Source organism: Lissotriton vulgaris, chromosome 2_1 (assembly GCF_964263255.1).
Source record: "Lissotriton vulgaris chromosome 2_1, aLisVul1.2, whole genome shotgun sequence".
Classification (NCBI taxonomy): Eukaryota; Metazoa; Chordata; class Amphibia; order Caudata; family Salamandridae; genus Lissotriton; species Lissotriton vulgaris.
This window is the reverse complement of record NC_141687.1, coordinates 1412258615-1412272852: the sequence shown is the minus strand read 5'-3', so window position 1 is coordinate 1412272852 and position 14238 is coordinate 1412258615. Positions and strand designations below refer to the sequence as shown.

The 14238-nt window shown below is 50.7% G+C and overlaps 1 protein-coding gene across 1 annotated transcript in view; it reads left to right on the top strand.

The window, feature by feature from the left end:
* The window catches only part of SIK2 (salt inducible kinase 2), a 313110-nt gene that overhangs the window by 214394 nt on the left and 84478 nt on the right, over positions 1 to 14238 (top strand). The gene's annotated exons all lie outside the window — the stretch shown is intronic.

Here is a 14238-nt window from a genome sequence, read left to right as displayed (position 1 = left end):
CAGTAGTGATAAATCTAGGGGTGCTCCTTGCTAGATGCAGATATTGGCTATGATAGTTGTTAGGTTAGGAGTTTAAAGGGGGTAGGTGTTACATAAAAAGTAATTTTTTTCTTCCTACTATTAGGGCGAGCCTGGTTGTTAAAACTCTGGGAGATATCTGCTTACATGGAAAAGCCTTGCTTCATTCATTTCTTTCTAGAATGCAAATACACCTTTTCCCTGCATTTTAAATGCATAGATATTGTTTAAGTTCAGGATTTTAACTTTCCTCTACGTGCTGCAAATGTTGACAGAATGGCTCTATATAAAGATATTTGCCCAAGAACACACAGTGTAATTATGTGGGTAAAAATGGGATTAGACTCAATTGTCCTAGTTTGAGCTGTCTAATTTACCTCCTAGGCATACGTTCTCCTAGCGTTTCATTTGAAAAAAAATAGCCTTCCTCTTTAAGGAAATGCAGGCTTTCTTTATTTTACAACTGCACAAGCCTAAGAAATAAACTTATTTGCCTAGGGTCACTCTATTTGCTAACCTGGTGGAAAAAAAACGTATTCCATGTGCCACACTTGAGTTTTATACAAATGTATGTGCGCCAGTGGTCGAAGTGGGGAAAACAAAGTAGGGGAACTGTGGGCGGAGCATCAGGAGGCGGGAATAACCAGAGGATTGGGTCAGTGGGCAGAGTCAGAGGTGTGGATAGAAAGAGCAAAACATACATATTTTTTTGTATGTTTGGTATTTCACTGACCAGTTACAGCTTAGAACGTTATTTAATGCAACCAATAGATACACGTTTATTTGAGGTTTAATATATGAGTTATTGACATTAAAGTACATTTACAATGTGGGATATTTTTTCAATAACATAATGTCCCAAATACGCTTATAAGTGGAATCATATGCCATTTGTCTCCGAGCCATGCAGTTTCTTTCATCACAACCTATCCTCCCTTTTTCAAACCATTTCTGAACATAAAATTTGGGTTTAAATTCTGTGACAGGAGACCCCACGTTTTGGGGAGCACAATTAATAATATTATTCTGTGCCCCATGCTCAAGGCAAACTTGTAGTCCTACATTTTTTTATGTGCTTCATGCAACATGTCATGAAGCCAGCATTAGATGCCTCTTATTTCCTGTTATTGTATCTAGACATAGCACACAAAAGTGAATATATACACCTTCTACAACCCAGACATGTTGGTTTTGCAGATGCTTTAAGCAGTTTCAGATGAGTGAGATATAACTATTATATTAGTAGTTTGTGTAATTACTACTCAGGGTAGTTAGCATTGAGAATTACAAATGTATCAACTCTGGAATTATGAGTGTAGGAAGCTGGCTCTGTGTACACTATACCTGGCTTTGGTATAGTATATACAGGGTCCAGTGGATCCCCAAAGGCGTACAAAGGTAAAAGTAGATAATAACTTACACTCTATTTGTGGTAGTGTGGGCGAGCAATAACGGCTTTTTCAGAGGGTAGTGGTGAGCATTTATTGTACACACTCAGGCAAGAAATGATAGCACACACTCAAAGAAGGAACTCAGACCAATTGCTTGTATAAAAACACTTCTTTTATTGTATTTTATTTTTAGAACCAAGCAGGATTTGGTAATGGTAAGTAAAATTGTAATTTCATAGACCGGTTATAAGAATATGCAAGCTGAATGAATTTGACTTTGTTACAGGTGTACTTACTTTTGGATTACTTTGTAATTACTTTGTAATTACTTTTTAGTTACCTTTGTCTACGAAATGTCCCAGTGTGATATCTAGGAATATCACACTGAGTAGAAAAAGTAAGTAAAACGCTTTTACATTAAAAACACAGTTACTTAGGTTTCCATACAAACACAACTGAACACAGAACTTTTTCAGAGAAAAACAGTCTATGCAATCCTATGGAGAAAAATCGGTTTGCAGGTAAGTAATCGGTCTTGAGGGTTGAGTTTCAGGGGTTAGAACAAGGAATCCCCCAGGGTCAAGGATGAACTCAAACAGCACCCTCAGTGGCACTAGGGCAGCTGGTTGCAGGGTGCTGATGCCCAATGTTAGCCTATGGGGCTAGGGGGCCTTTGGTTGGAGCCTGCTCCTGGGCAGGCTACTCGGTCTTGGGAGCCAAGCTCCTAGGGTTAAGGTCAGGGCAAAGGGGGTCCCAGGTCAGCACTAAGTCCACAACATGAGCAGTGCTGGGGCGGCCAAGTGCTGAGTGCTTAGGAGGGGTCGGGAGCCCAATGCAATCCTATTGAGATAGCCTGTTTTGTTTTTGAGCTACAGGCTCGGTCCAAGAAGTCTTCCAGGAGGAACCAACAGCTGGGCAGGTAAGTTTGAGGGCTCAGAGACGTAGGTCCACCTCGGGTCCTCTTCTCCAAGGTGCAGGGCGGCCAGATGCAGTGGTACCTTTTGAGGTCGGATTTCACCTCACTGGGCCACTCAAGGTTAGGGGGTCTCCGTACAGAGGCAGCAGACAATGTCAGGGAGTCCTGGAGGGGTCAACTCATTGAGGATTTGGACTCTGTAGTGCTGGGGGACTTCTCTGGGACTGGTGGGCCACTTGGACTTGGGCCGTAGGCGACGAGTGGAGTGGTGGTTCCAGGCATTGGGTTTCTCGTCTTCAGCAGGCTCAGCCTTTCTTTAGGGATTCTTTTGAACAGAGTTGATGTTCACATGATATCCTTTGTTGAAGGCAGTCAGTCCTCCCAGGGGTTTCTGGAGGTCGCTGGCTGCAGGACAAGATTTCTTCTGGTGAAGGACCTCTGGAAACTGTAGATGGGCTGGTAGGGCTGGGGCCAAGTCATTTCTCCTGTGCTGTGCATCTTATTTAATCCTTCTTCATAGGTTGTGGAATCTCCCTTCTTTGTCCAGGGCAGCCCCCAAATCACAGTATTTAGGGGGCGTTTTAGGGGTCTTAGATTAGTAACGAATAGGCTACTGACCTTAGGGTGGCTACACCCTTGGTGTGCTCACCCCACGTGAGGTACTGGGCACAATCCCTAACCCTGATTGGAGAGGGCCTACCATCTGCAAGATGGCAGGCACTGAAGAGTGGCCTTCACCTCGCTCCCCCATCTGAGAGGTGGGGTTGGCAGAGATGGGCACATCTTCTAGGCTGCCTAATTTTGCCCACCTGTCTTCCCACCGAAAAGGAGGTGAGGCAGGAAGGGGGCCTGCTCCTGATAGCAGGAGAGGCTGTGGGTGGCGTTGCAAAGGCGGCAAGGCCTTTGAAGCTCCCCTGCCACAGATGGCTCTTCCTGACCTGGGGGAGGTGTGAACACCTCCATCCAGGAATGGCATTGTTTCTGGCCTCCGAGAGCGTAGGCTCTCACCCCAGGGGTCCAGAAACTTGTCTTGTGGTAGCAAGCTGGTGTCTACCTGTCAGGGAACCCACCAGAGGCCGGTTGTTTTTCAGGTGTCCTCTATAAGATGCCCTCTGAGTGTAATCTAGAATAAATCCCACACAGGCATCAGTTTACCTTTCTGCACAAAAATAATCCTGAAAGGCTTTTTTCTCTTTCTATGTGTGCTGCACATATAGAAAGAGGAAAAAACAGGGAAAAATAAAGATATTTCTCCTTGTTGTGCCTCTCTTGGGGAGGCGTAAGATTTTGATGCATTCCCAGGTTAACAAGTCCTGGTAAATATCGGAATGTGTCAAAAACCATGGAAGTTGAGTGGGAAAACCCACTGCAATGCCTTCCTTGTGCAAAGCAGCGATTTGCGCTGTTGCATTACTCCGTCTTTATGAAGCCATTCAATGCATGCAAAGTGGCTTTGAGTGGCTTCATAAATATGACGTTCCGTGGTGCAAGCATGTTGCAAGGCCCTCGTAAATATGCCCATTAGTTTGGTGTGCGTGCAAATTATGCATTGCCGATCCCTAGTGAGTTGCACTACTACTGCTGGAACAAGGCCAATGGAGGCACCAATGGGTGAGGTGGACTGGCCTCAAGGGTCCTGTAATCTCAATGACAACATCTCTGTTGATCTAGGGTGTGCTGCTTTGTAGGACTGCCTGCAAGACTGGAGGTGAACCTCAGTATGGATTGTGGTGGACAGGGCTTAAAGGTTAGACCTCATTGGCCATTAGTAGGGTCCACCTGCTGGTGCTAAGAGACCAGGGCTTCTATGGTCTAGCGGGGGCCTTTTACGGTCCAATAGGGAAATGTGCTCCCTCAGGATAGAGAGGTGTGTGTGTTGTGCGTGTGTTGTGCGTGTTTTGTGTGTGTTGTGTGTGTGTTGTGTGTGTGTTGTGTGTGTGTGTGTGTGGCGCACTGCCGCCCCATCTCGGGGCATCCTGGCGCTGTATACCGCTGTGGAACCCTTCCTGGCTTTTCCTGTGAGATGCCCTCTCCTGGGCACCCCCAAGGTGAAGCCAGGCATCCCAGCACTGTTGGGGCTGTTGTGGAGATTAAGCAAGCTATTGCCCAAAGTTGCAGAGTGGGACCCATGATTAGAGTAGGCACCAAGGCAAGAATTATCGAGTCTGCGGACATTGAGCCCAAGACCCTGCCGCGTCGGGAATTGAACCCTGGTCCCGGGCCTGACCTCTGCTTCAGGGTCTGCCGCTTCTAACCAGTGAGCCCCACTTCTCCACTTCTCATGATGCCTGATCCTGGTTCCCCAGTTCCAAATGTGGTTGCTCTGGCCACAGTGCCACATTCTCTCCCCCCTGAACACCTTTCTGCCCCACTGAGAGAAACATGCACTGACTTCAGCTACAACACAATTGTGCTATGTTGTAAATGCCTGGATGTGAGTCAATCCAAATTATGCCCTGCCTGGAAAAAATAACATCCTGGAAAAAGCAAATACTCATAGGGAATGCAAGATTTTGTAAAGCATGCAAAATATAAGCAGGAACAACATGGTTACCTTAACGCTTTATCACTCCCTGTTCAGAAATCAATTAGTGTTTTTTGCCTCAAACATTGAGGACACAAATACAGGGCTCCTCCTGTACACAGGTGTGCCTTTATTGCACTCCTGGACGGCAAGGAATGGGTTAAGTAGGGCTCAGAAGATAAAGAGACTCTTCAGGAAAATCTGATCTGACTCACGGAAACCCAAAAGGGCTTCTCCACATTCATGACAGCCAGCATTATGTATTCAATTGTCCTGCAAAGGATATATTTTGAAGTGTCTGGCTTGGCCAACTCTGCTTCCCACAAACTTGAGTTCCTGAGAGTAAAAGGCAAAAATTATATTTTCATTTGAGAAGTGAAGGATACATCCAACTTTATTTTATTGGGTGACACTATAGTATGTTAGTGATGCTGAAAAGCGTCGCTAAAACAACTCACAAGCCTAAGAGGTCCCAAAGCAAGACCCATTGCCTTTGCTAATGCTTATTTAGATATATCATTTGCTAAATGGGGCACTTTTAATTTGGCCCCAGACAGGGCTGAACTGGGAACCCAAAGCAGCCCTAGCAAAGAGGTCCCAAAGACCAGACCTATTGGCTTTGCCACTGCCTGTTTTTAGATCTCATTTGCTAAATGGGGCACTTTTAATTTTGTGCCATACAAGGCTGAACTGGGAACCCAAAGCAGCCCTGGCACTTTGTCCATCCCCTGTACGGTGTGTTGCGATCCAACGCTGTAAGCGAGCCTGAGCACTACAAAGGGGACATGGGAAGAGGGTGTTCTCTATCCAAGAAAATTTAGAAAAAATTACATAAAGTGTGCATTCCACAACACATTTTATTATATATTCAATTGTATTGGCATTTAGAGCACAGTAAATGATGATCTTATAGTGCACCAGGATACGACAATTTTGTTGGGGCTCTTCGATGTTTCCCTCACCATCACCCTCCAACACTGCCCCTCCTCTCCCCATAGCCCCCCTTACATGCATTTCATTTATTTTAAGTAGCGCCTCTCATACCAGTGTAGCTTTGCGTGACAGGGAGGGAGCAGGAGAGCGCCATATTTTCAGAGATATGGCTCACTCCTCCCCTTTCCCTTGCGCAGGAGCTCATTACAACTGCTCTGCGCCACACACACACTTTAGGGCCATTGCGCTAGGGTGTGTGAGTGAGTCTAGCATAGGTTTTGTACAAGAAGGGTACCCTTCCTGTACAAAATATGATACCCAGACAAATGCAACGTTTTCCCGCTTAAAAGAAAGGAGAAATTAAAGCATTTCTCCTTCCGTATGCCTACTTGAAAAAGGTGCAGTTTTCTCACGCTAAACCCAATCTACTTCATTTAGTAAATTGGTTGTAGTGAGAGAAACCCTGGGTGGGTGCTTGGGGACACCCATGCTCCACCCTTGATACGTCCCCATGGCGCGAAGTAATGTGAAAAGGCGCAATGCGCTACTTTGCATTACTTTTCCGTTATTTCTAGCGCTAAAAAGTAAATTGGGAAAAAAAGATTTTGCGCCGATTTGCGTCACTTTAGTGACGCGAACCCAGTGTAAAATCTTAGTAAATCTCCCTCTCAATGTGCTGGACAGCCCTGCTGATTTTGTTACTGGGGGACAGTTTTGCAGCCCAGAGTAACAAAACCAGCCTCCATCCCGATGCCCATTAAGCCAGTCCGGCCTTGGTGCCTGGGCCTATTTGTTTTCGCAGTCCGACCCTGGATGGGGTCCATAAGGGCTCTGGTGCTCGGGTGTCTCAGAACTGGACACCTGGGGCTGCTTTTATGTTACATCCTTTAAAAAAAAGTTAAACAGTATTTTTAAAAATACAACATCCCTAAATCAATCAATCAATCAATCAATCAGTGACACTTATAAAGCGCGCTACATACCCGTAGGGTCTCAAGGCGCTGGGGGGGGGGGGGGTGCCGCTACTGCTCGAACAGCCAGGTCTTCAGCTTCTTCCTGAAGGAGAGGTGGTCTTGGGTCAGGCGCAGGTCGGACGGGAGGGAGTTCCAGGTCTTGGCGGCCAGGTAGGAGAAGGACCTTCCTCCTGTAGTCGCTCTTCGGATGCGGGGGACGGCGGCGAGGGCGTGGTTGGCTGATCGGAGGTGGCGTTTGGGAGCGTAGAAGTTGACTCGGCTGTTGAGGTAGCTCGGGCCTTGGTCGTGTAGGGCTTTGTGTGCGTGGGTGAGGAGGCGGAAGGTGATTCTCTTGTTGACGGGGAGCCAGTGAAGGTCTCTCAGATGTCCGGAGATGTGGCTGGATCGTGGGATGTCGAGGATGAGTCTGGCTGAGGCGTTTTGGATCCGCTGGAGTCTCTTCTGGAGCTTGGCGGTGGTCCCGGCGTAGAGGGCGTTGCCGTAGTCCAGTCGGCTGGTGACGAGGGCCTGGGTGACGGTCTTCCTGGTCTCTGTGGGGATCCACCAGAAGATCTTCCGTAGCATGCGTAGGATGTTGAAGCACGCCGAGGAGACGCTGTTGACTTGCCTGGTCATGGAGAGGGAGGAGTCCAGGATGAAGCCCAGGTTTCGTGCATGGTCTGTCGGTTTGGGTGCGGTGCCCAGGGCGGGAGGCCACCAGGAGTCGTCCCAGGCGGAGGGTGAGGAGCCCAGGATGAGGACCTCCGTCTTGTCCGAGTTCAGTTTCAGGCGGCTGGTCGTCATCCACTCGGCTACCTCTTTCATCCCTTCGTGCAGGTTGGCTCTGGCGGCGGCGGGGTCGTTGGTCAGGGAGAGGATCAGCTGGGTGTCGTCGGCGTAGGAGATTATGCTGAGGTGGTGTTTGCGTGCGATGGCCGCGAGGGGGCTCATGTAGACGTTGAAGAGGGTTGGGCTCAGGGATGATCCTTGGGGGACGCCGCAGATGACTTCGGAGGCCTCTGACTTGTACGGTGGTAGGGGGACTCTCTGTGTTCTTCCGTCGAGGAAGGAGATGATCCATTCCAGCGCCTTGTCCTGGATTCCGATGTTGCTGAGGCGCCGTACTAGGGTGCGGTGGCAGACCGTGTCGAATGCCGCGGAGAGGTCTAGGAGGATGAGGGCCGCTGTTTCTCCATTGTCCATCAGGGCTCGGATGTCATCGGTGGCGGCGATGAGGGCGGTCTCGGTGCTGTGTTTGGCTCGGAAGCCGGACTGTGAGGGGTCGAGGGATCCGTTCGTCTCGAGGAAGGCGGCCATCTGCTTGTTGACGGTCTTCTCGATGACTTTGGCTGGAAACGGGAGAAGCGAGATGGGGCGGTAATTCTTGAGGTCGGTGGGGTCCGCTGTTGGTTTCTTGAGTAGAGCGCTGAGTTCGGCGTGTTTCCAGCTTTCAGGGAAGATGGCGGTGTCGAAGGAGGTGTTGATGATGTCTCGCAGGTGGGGTGCGATGACAGCGTCGGCCTTGTTGAAGACGTGGTGAGGGCAGGGGTCGGTCGGTGATCCGGAGTGGATGGAGTTCATCATGCGGATGGTGTCTTCGGTGCTGATCGGGGTACAGGCGTGGAGGGTGGTGGTGGGGGGGGGGGGTGGCTGGTCGGTCGTGGTGTGCGTTGGTTGGTTGTTGAAGCTGCTGTGTATGTCCGTGATCTTGTTGTGGAAGTATGAGGCGAGGGAGTTGCAGAGGTCTTGCGATGGGGTGATGTCGTTGTTTCCTGCGCTGGGGTTGGAAAGCTCTTTCACGATGTTGAAGAGTTCCTTGCAGTTGTGTGCGTTGTTGTCCAACCGGTCCTTGAATGCTGTTTTCTTGGCGGCGCGGATCAGCTGGTGGTGTTTCCGGGTGGCAAGTTTGTAGGAGGTCCTGTTGTCCGGTGTCGGTTCCCTTTTCCAGACTTTCTCGAGGGCTCGGCAGTTCTTCTTGGAGCTCTTGAGTTCGTCGGTGAACCATGGGGCCTTCTTGCTGCCGGGTCTGCTAGGCGGGGTCCTCAGCGGGGCGAGTTCGTCCGCGCAGTTGCTGATCCACTTCGTGAGGTTGTCGGCGGCCTGGCTGGGGTTCGCTGAGCTGGCATGAGGGTGTTGGCTCAGGGAGGTGGCGAGCTGGTCTGCTGTGATCTTGTTCCAGCTTCTGCGGGCGGTCTGTTGCTGGTGTTGGTGGGTCGTCGTTCTCTTGAAGGTGAAGTGGACGCAGCTGTGGTCCGTCCATTGAAGCTCTGTGGCGTGGCTGAAGTCGATGTCTGTGCTGGATGAGAAGACGGCGTCGAGTGTGTGTCCGGCGAGGTGGGTGGGGGTGGACACCAGTTGCTTGAGTCCCAGGTTGGCGAGGTTGTCTAGCAGGGTGCTGGTGTTGTGGTCGTTGTTGTTCTCCAGATGGAAGTTGAGGTCTCCCAGGAGGATGTAGTCAGCGGAGGGGAGGGCATGCGGGCTGATGAAGTCGGCGATGTCCTCGCTGAATTGCGTGCGTGGTCCAGGGGGTCGGTAGATCAGGGTGCCTCTGAGGGTGGTGTTCGGGTTGGTGTGGATCTGGAAATGCAGGTGTTCGGCGCTGGTCAGGGTGTTGTCGGTGCTGGTCGTGAGACGGATGGTGTTCCTGTGGATGATGGCGATGCCTCCTCCCATCTGGTTGGCGTTTCGGTCCCTCCGGACGATCTTGTAGCCCTCTGGGATAGCGATGGCGATGTCGGGAGCTGAAGAGGCGTTCATCCAGGTCTCCGTGAGGAAGGCAAAGTCAGGGGCTGTGGCGTCTAGGAGGTTCCAGAGTTCGATGGCGTGTCTGTGGACGGAGCGGGTGTTGAGCAGGATGCACTTGAGGTGGGTGCTGCTGGAGTTCGACTTGGCGGGTGCTAGTGCGGGGCTGGTCCGGATGCAGGAGAACTTGCAGGCGTGGCAGCTGAAAGGTCCGTGGGTGCGTCTTGGAGTGGCTTGGTGGCATTCTGGGAGTCGGCCGGTGTTGAGAGCGATGAGGGTGGCGGCTGAGTACGTTCTGCGGGTCGGTCGGGGTCTTCGAGGTCCAGGGGTCCTGGCGCTGGTCGCGATCCGGTCGCGGACGGGCGCAGACGGGCTTACCTTTGGCGCGCCTTCGGCGCACAATCGGCGCGCCCGCTGCGCGTGACCGCTGCGCGTTCGCACGTTCGCCATTTAAGGCGAAGTGCGCGGGTGGGCGGAGCAGCTGGGAGGCGGGAGCGGGGAGGGTTACAGAAGACAAAAAAGGGGCGGGGACAAGCGGCGGTGGTGGGAAGGGAGGGCGGGGGGCGGCGAGGTAGGCGGACAACAAGGAAGGAGAGCAAACACGGGGAAAATGCAAATACAATGAAACAGGCACAAATAAACGCAAAAACAGGGGAAAAAGAGAGTTAAACCAGGCAAGCACAAAAAACCGTCAAAACAAGGGCAAAAACACTTGCGGCAGCCGGCAAACGAGGCAGCAGCGAGGCAGAGGGCAGGCAAGGGGCACACGCAGCAGCTGGTGGCCGTGCGGCGCGGGGGTGTCCCACAAGTGGGTCACACTAACCTGCGTCGCACGGTCGCCATTTAAGGCCAAGTGCGCGGGTGGGCGGAGCAGCTGGGAGGCGGGAGCGGGGAGGGTTACAGAAGACAAAAAAGGGGCGGGGACAAGCGGCGGTGGCGGGAAGGGAGGGCGGGGGGCGGCGAGGTAGGCGGACAACAAGGAAGGAGAGCAAACACGGGGAAAATGCAAATACAATGAAACAGGCACAAATAAACGCAAAAACAGGGGAAAAAGAGAGTTAAACCAGGCAAGCACAAAAAACCGTCAAAACAAGGGCAAAAACACTCGCAGCGGCGGCAGCCGGCAAACGAGGCAGCAGCGAGGCAGAGGGCAGGCAAGGGGCACACGCAGCAGCTGGTGGCCGTGCGGCGCGGGGTGTCCCACAAGTGGGTCACTTAACACAGACAGAGCAGCAGTACACAATCTATTAAAATAAAATAGGGAAGACATTAAATGTTTTTTGTAGCTTTTTTTTTTTTAAGTGCCAAGGTTAGGGAACAGGCTGCCACAAATTCCACACTGGAGTGCTCTCTTCACTTTTCTTGTGGCGTCGTCAGTCTGGGTGAGGGCGGGGCTGCCAATCCATCCTAATGTGACAAATTGTATTAGTCACAGTGGGGCGCAATCTCAATGAGATGTAAATCATTGCAGCAGCAGGGGCATCATTGGAAGCCACTTTCTCATGCTGCTGGATTGCTCCTTACAGTGCGAAACGGCACCCACAGTGTTCCTGGGCAGGCCCCTTCCCACAGACACGGAGGGGAAGGGGGAGGAGGTCCCGCAACTGCTGAGGCCATCCTCAATGTGCACGAAACAGGGCTCCAAATATTTTTCAAGTTCAGACCTTTCCTGCAGTCCTGGGTCGCATTTTAAAAATAAAGAAGTAGGGGAACGGACTTTGCTAAATTTAAAAAGTAGGGCACGCCGTGCCCTTCCGATCCCGCCCACTTCTACCACTGATGTGCGCTTGGGAAACAGGCTAACTCCATTGTTATGTGGGTCCAAGGCCGAACTTGGAACACAAAGCATCTCTGGCAAAAATGGATCAAACCCAGCCCTGCTCCCTTCCTCTCTTTCCATTCAAAAGCATTCTCTCTTGCTTGCTGTGACACTCAGTGGCGGTCGCCACACAAAGAAAGTGGGGTAAGGGGGAGAACGAGACAGGGAATTGAGGGTAAAAAATATTAGAAAAAAAAATCTTTCCTCACTGCCCAATGCCAATGGCTGCCTCGGTGCTTCACTCCCGGCAGTCTCTGGGAAGGCACAGACTCCCCACCCAATCCAGGTGCTGCTCTCTTTCATCTAATGAGAGCAGTGCCAGGTTTGGTCTGTGCGGCCTGGCCTCCACTCAGACACTGCTTGGGTACCTGCGACTCTTCTCCAACCTGACTGTGAGCACAGCTGGGTTCGGAGAAATCGAAGTGCGCATGTCTGTTTGGCCAGCCTTCCGCTGGCCAAACTTACACGTGCACTGCTAAGAGCCCACCACTTCTGCCTGTCATGGCCCGGTCCCACCCTGCATGCAGTCAGCCAGAGCCCATCACAGAAAAATAAAATATTGTTTTAATACTTTATTTTCCTGTGACTGACTGACCAGTGGGGTGACGCCCCCTCTGATTTTCATGCTCCCGCTCGGTCTCCCTCGCCTTATGCCCCGCTGAGCAGCAGTTATAACTGTTCCCCGGTGGCAAAGCTCTGCGGTTCTCCAATGGCCCAGCTCAGTCACCCCTAACACGACCCGCCTCTTTGCCGATGGCATAAATAGCCAGTCCGGCCTTGCGGGCTTCCCTTGTCATTTGCACTGGGTCTTCACTCGGCCATCCATTTTGTGCTGAGCAATTGCCCCCGATAGGTCCGGTATTCCAGAGATCTGCGCGCTGCAGCCTTTTCCCCCATATCAGGCGTGGACATGCGGACTCCAGCTGCACACGGGTGTTTTTTCTAAAGCTTATATAACTGCACGTTACGTACGATGTCTCCAGGCCACTGGTTATCTTCAAAACGATTGCGTTGCGTCATGCTGGCCCCTGTGCTGTTTCTGATTAAAAAAAAAAATCGTCGTGGATGGAGGCTGGCCACATTGCTGGCGGGCACACAGTGCGAACTTCGACCTCTCCTGACGTGATGTAGAGGCTAGTTTGCTGACCTTCGTACAGGAAAGCGTGCGGTTTACACACCTTTGTCACGTCACAAAATGCCTCCAAATAAATGTGCAGTGTACGGTCTAGTGCCAACCCAATTGCATGTCCTTGAAGAGAAAAAAAAAGTAAAAATGAATACTTTTTGCTTACCCCAAGCCCTCTTGGTGTGCTCATATGTATCCCATGGAAAGAAGTTGCATGTCAGAATAATACTTGCATACCAGCCAGTTTCACCTGTTAATTACGAAATGCATTCGTTAAACATGCTGTAAATTAATGTGTTTTTTGTAAATCGGCGGCACTTTACCTTTGGGCGTCCAAGAGAGAAAAAAAGCCCGTCCTCGAGCAAAGACGGGGGATAGGGAACAAAATGAACTTAAGTACAGGAGAGTTTAACATATAAAGAAACAATGAAAGGGCTCTAATCGGTTTAGTCTGCGAAGAAAAGGCTCAGAAGGGACAGGGTAATGGCTCAATAAATAGTTCAAGGGAAGTGGTGAACAGGAAGGAAGGGAATTATTTTTAGTCATAAATAGCCTGTCATCGATCAGTTGGATGTAAATTTAGGCAACAATAGTATCTGCTCGCGCTTTAATCCTCATCATTTTATTTGACAAAATGCGTCCAGGAGTACGGAGCAGTTCATGTGCAGTATCGAACCAGTGGTGTCCAGCGTAGGTGCGGGAGGGTCACAACCGTATCAGACTTTCTAGATAACCTCAATTTAAATATGTCCCTTTCAGAGGATTTGGGTGTAAATGGGTGAGACGTGTGAACCTTGGATAGCTGACATGGTTCTGAGTCTCTTTAACTTCTGCCGACACTCCAGTATTAAAGTATGACATTCATGTTCAAGGATGTTTAACCCCGAATGATTAGGCACATTAGCTGTACCGAATTCTAGAGACTGAAACAGGCTATCAAAAGCTGAGGTTCACCCTACTTCGAGAGCTTCTCGCCGCCCGAGAGGCACACATCCAATTTGTTATGATTCTCCCCACTGTAAGACAGAACAGGGAGGCAGTCGAACCCTCAAATAGACGGACTTAAATGCAAAGCCACCAAACTCAAAAAGAAACCACAGACTAGTCATTGGTGTAATATCTGTTTGCACATCTGCCTATACCCAGATGTGCATTGCAGAGAAGTGTAAAATGGGGCCTTGCCTCGTACCACATCTCTGCAACGCAGATCTGTGGTGCTTACTGGAGGTACATGGTGGGCTAGTTGGACCCAGGGACTCTCAGGATTCAAGGGGACTTAACCTACCAATTTAAAACGTGCCACGGGGCGCCGTTGCACATTTGTAAAGGGAGGGGGCGGGGGCAGAGGTGACGTGTGCAAACACGCCCTGTGGTGCGTTTGAAGTTAGGGAATTAAGTCCCCTTCAATCCTGAGGGCCCCTGGGGGCCAACTAGCCCACCAGGTACTTCCAGTAAGCGCCACAAGCCTGCGTTGCAGAGAGGTTGTCCACCCACGCCCCTTTTTTCACCTCTGTGCAACGCAGCTATTTGGTGTTTACTGGAGGTACCTAGTGGGCTAGTTGGACCCCAGGGACCCACAGGATTGAAGGGGAATTAATTCCCCAACTAGAAACACTCCACAGGGTGTGTTTGGACGCATGTCACCTCAGGCCCCCCTCCCTTCACCACTGTGCAAACGCGCCCCATGGTGCGTTTTAAGAGGTAGTTTTAATCCCCCTGCCCTATTATGTACTAGGGCCTTACAGAGGAGGTCATGCTAATCACAGGGGTACCCCAAAGCATAGTGTTCCCTAGTGTGTAGGTGTTTTCACTGTAT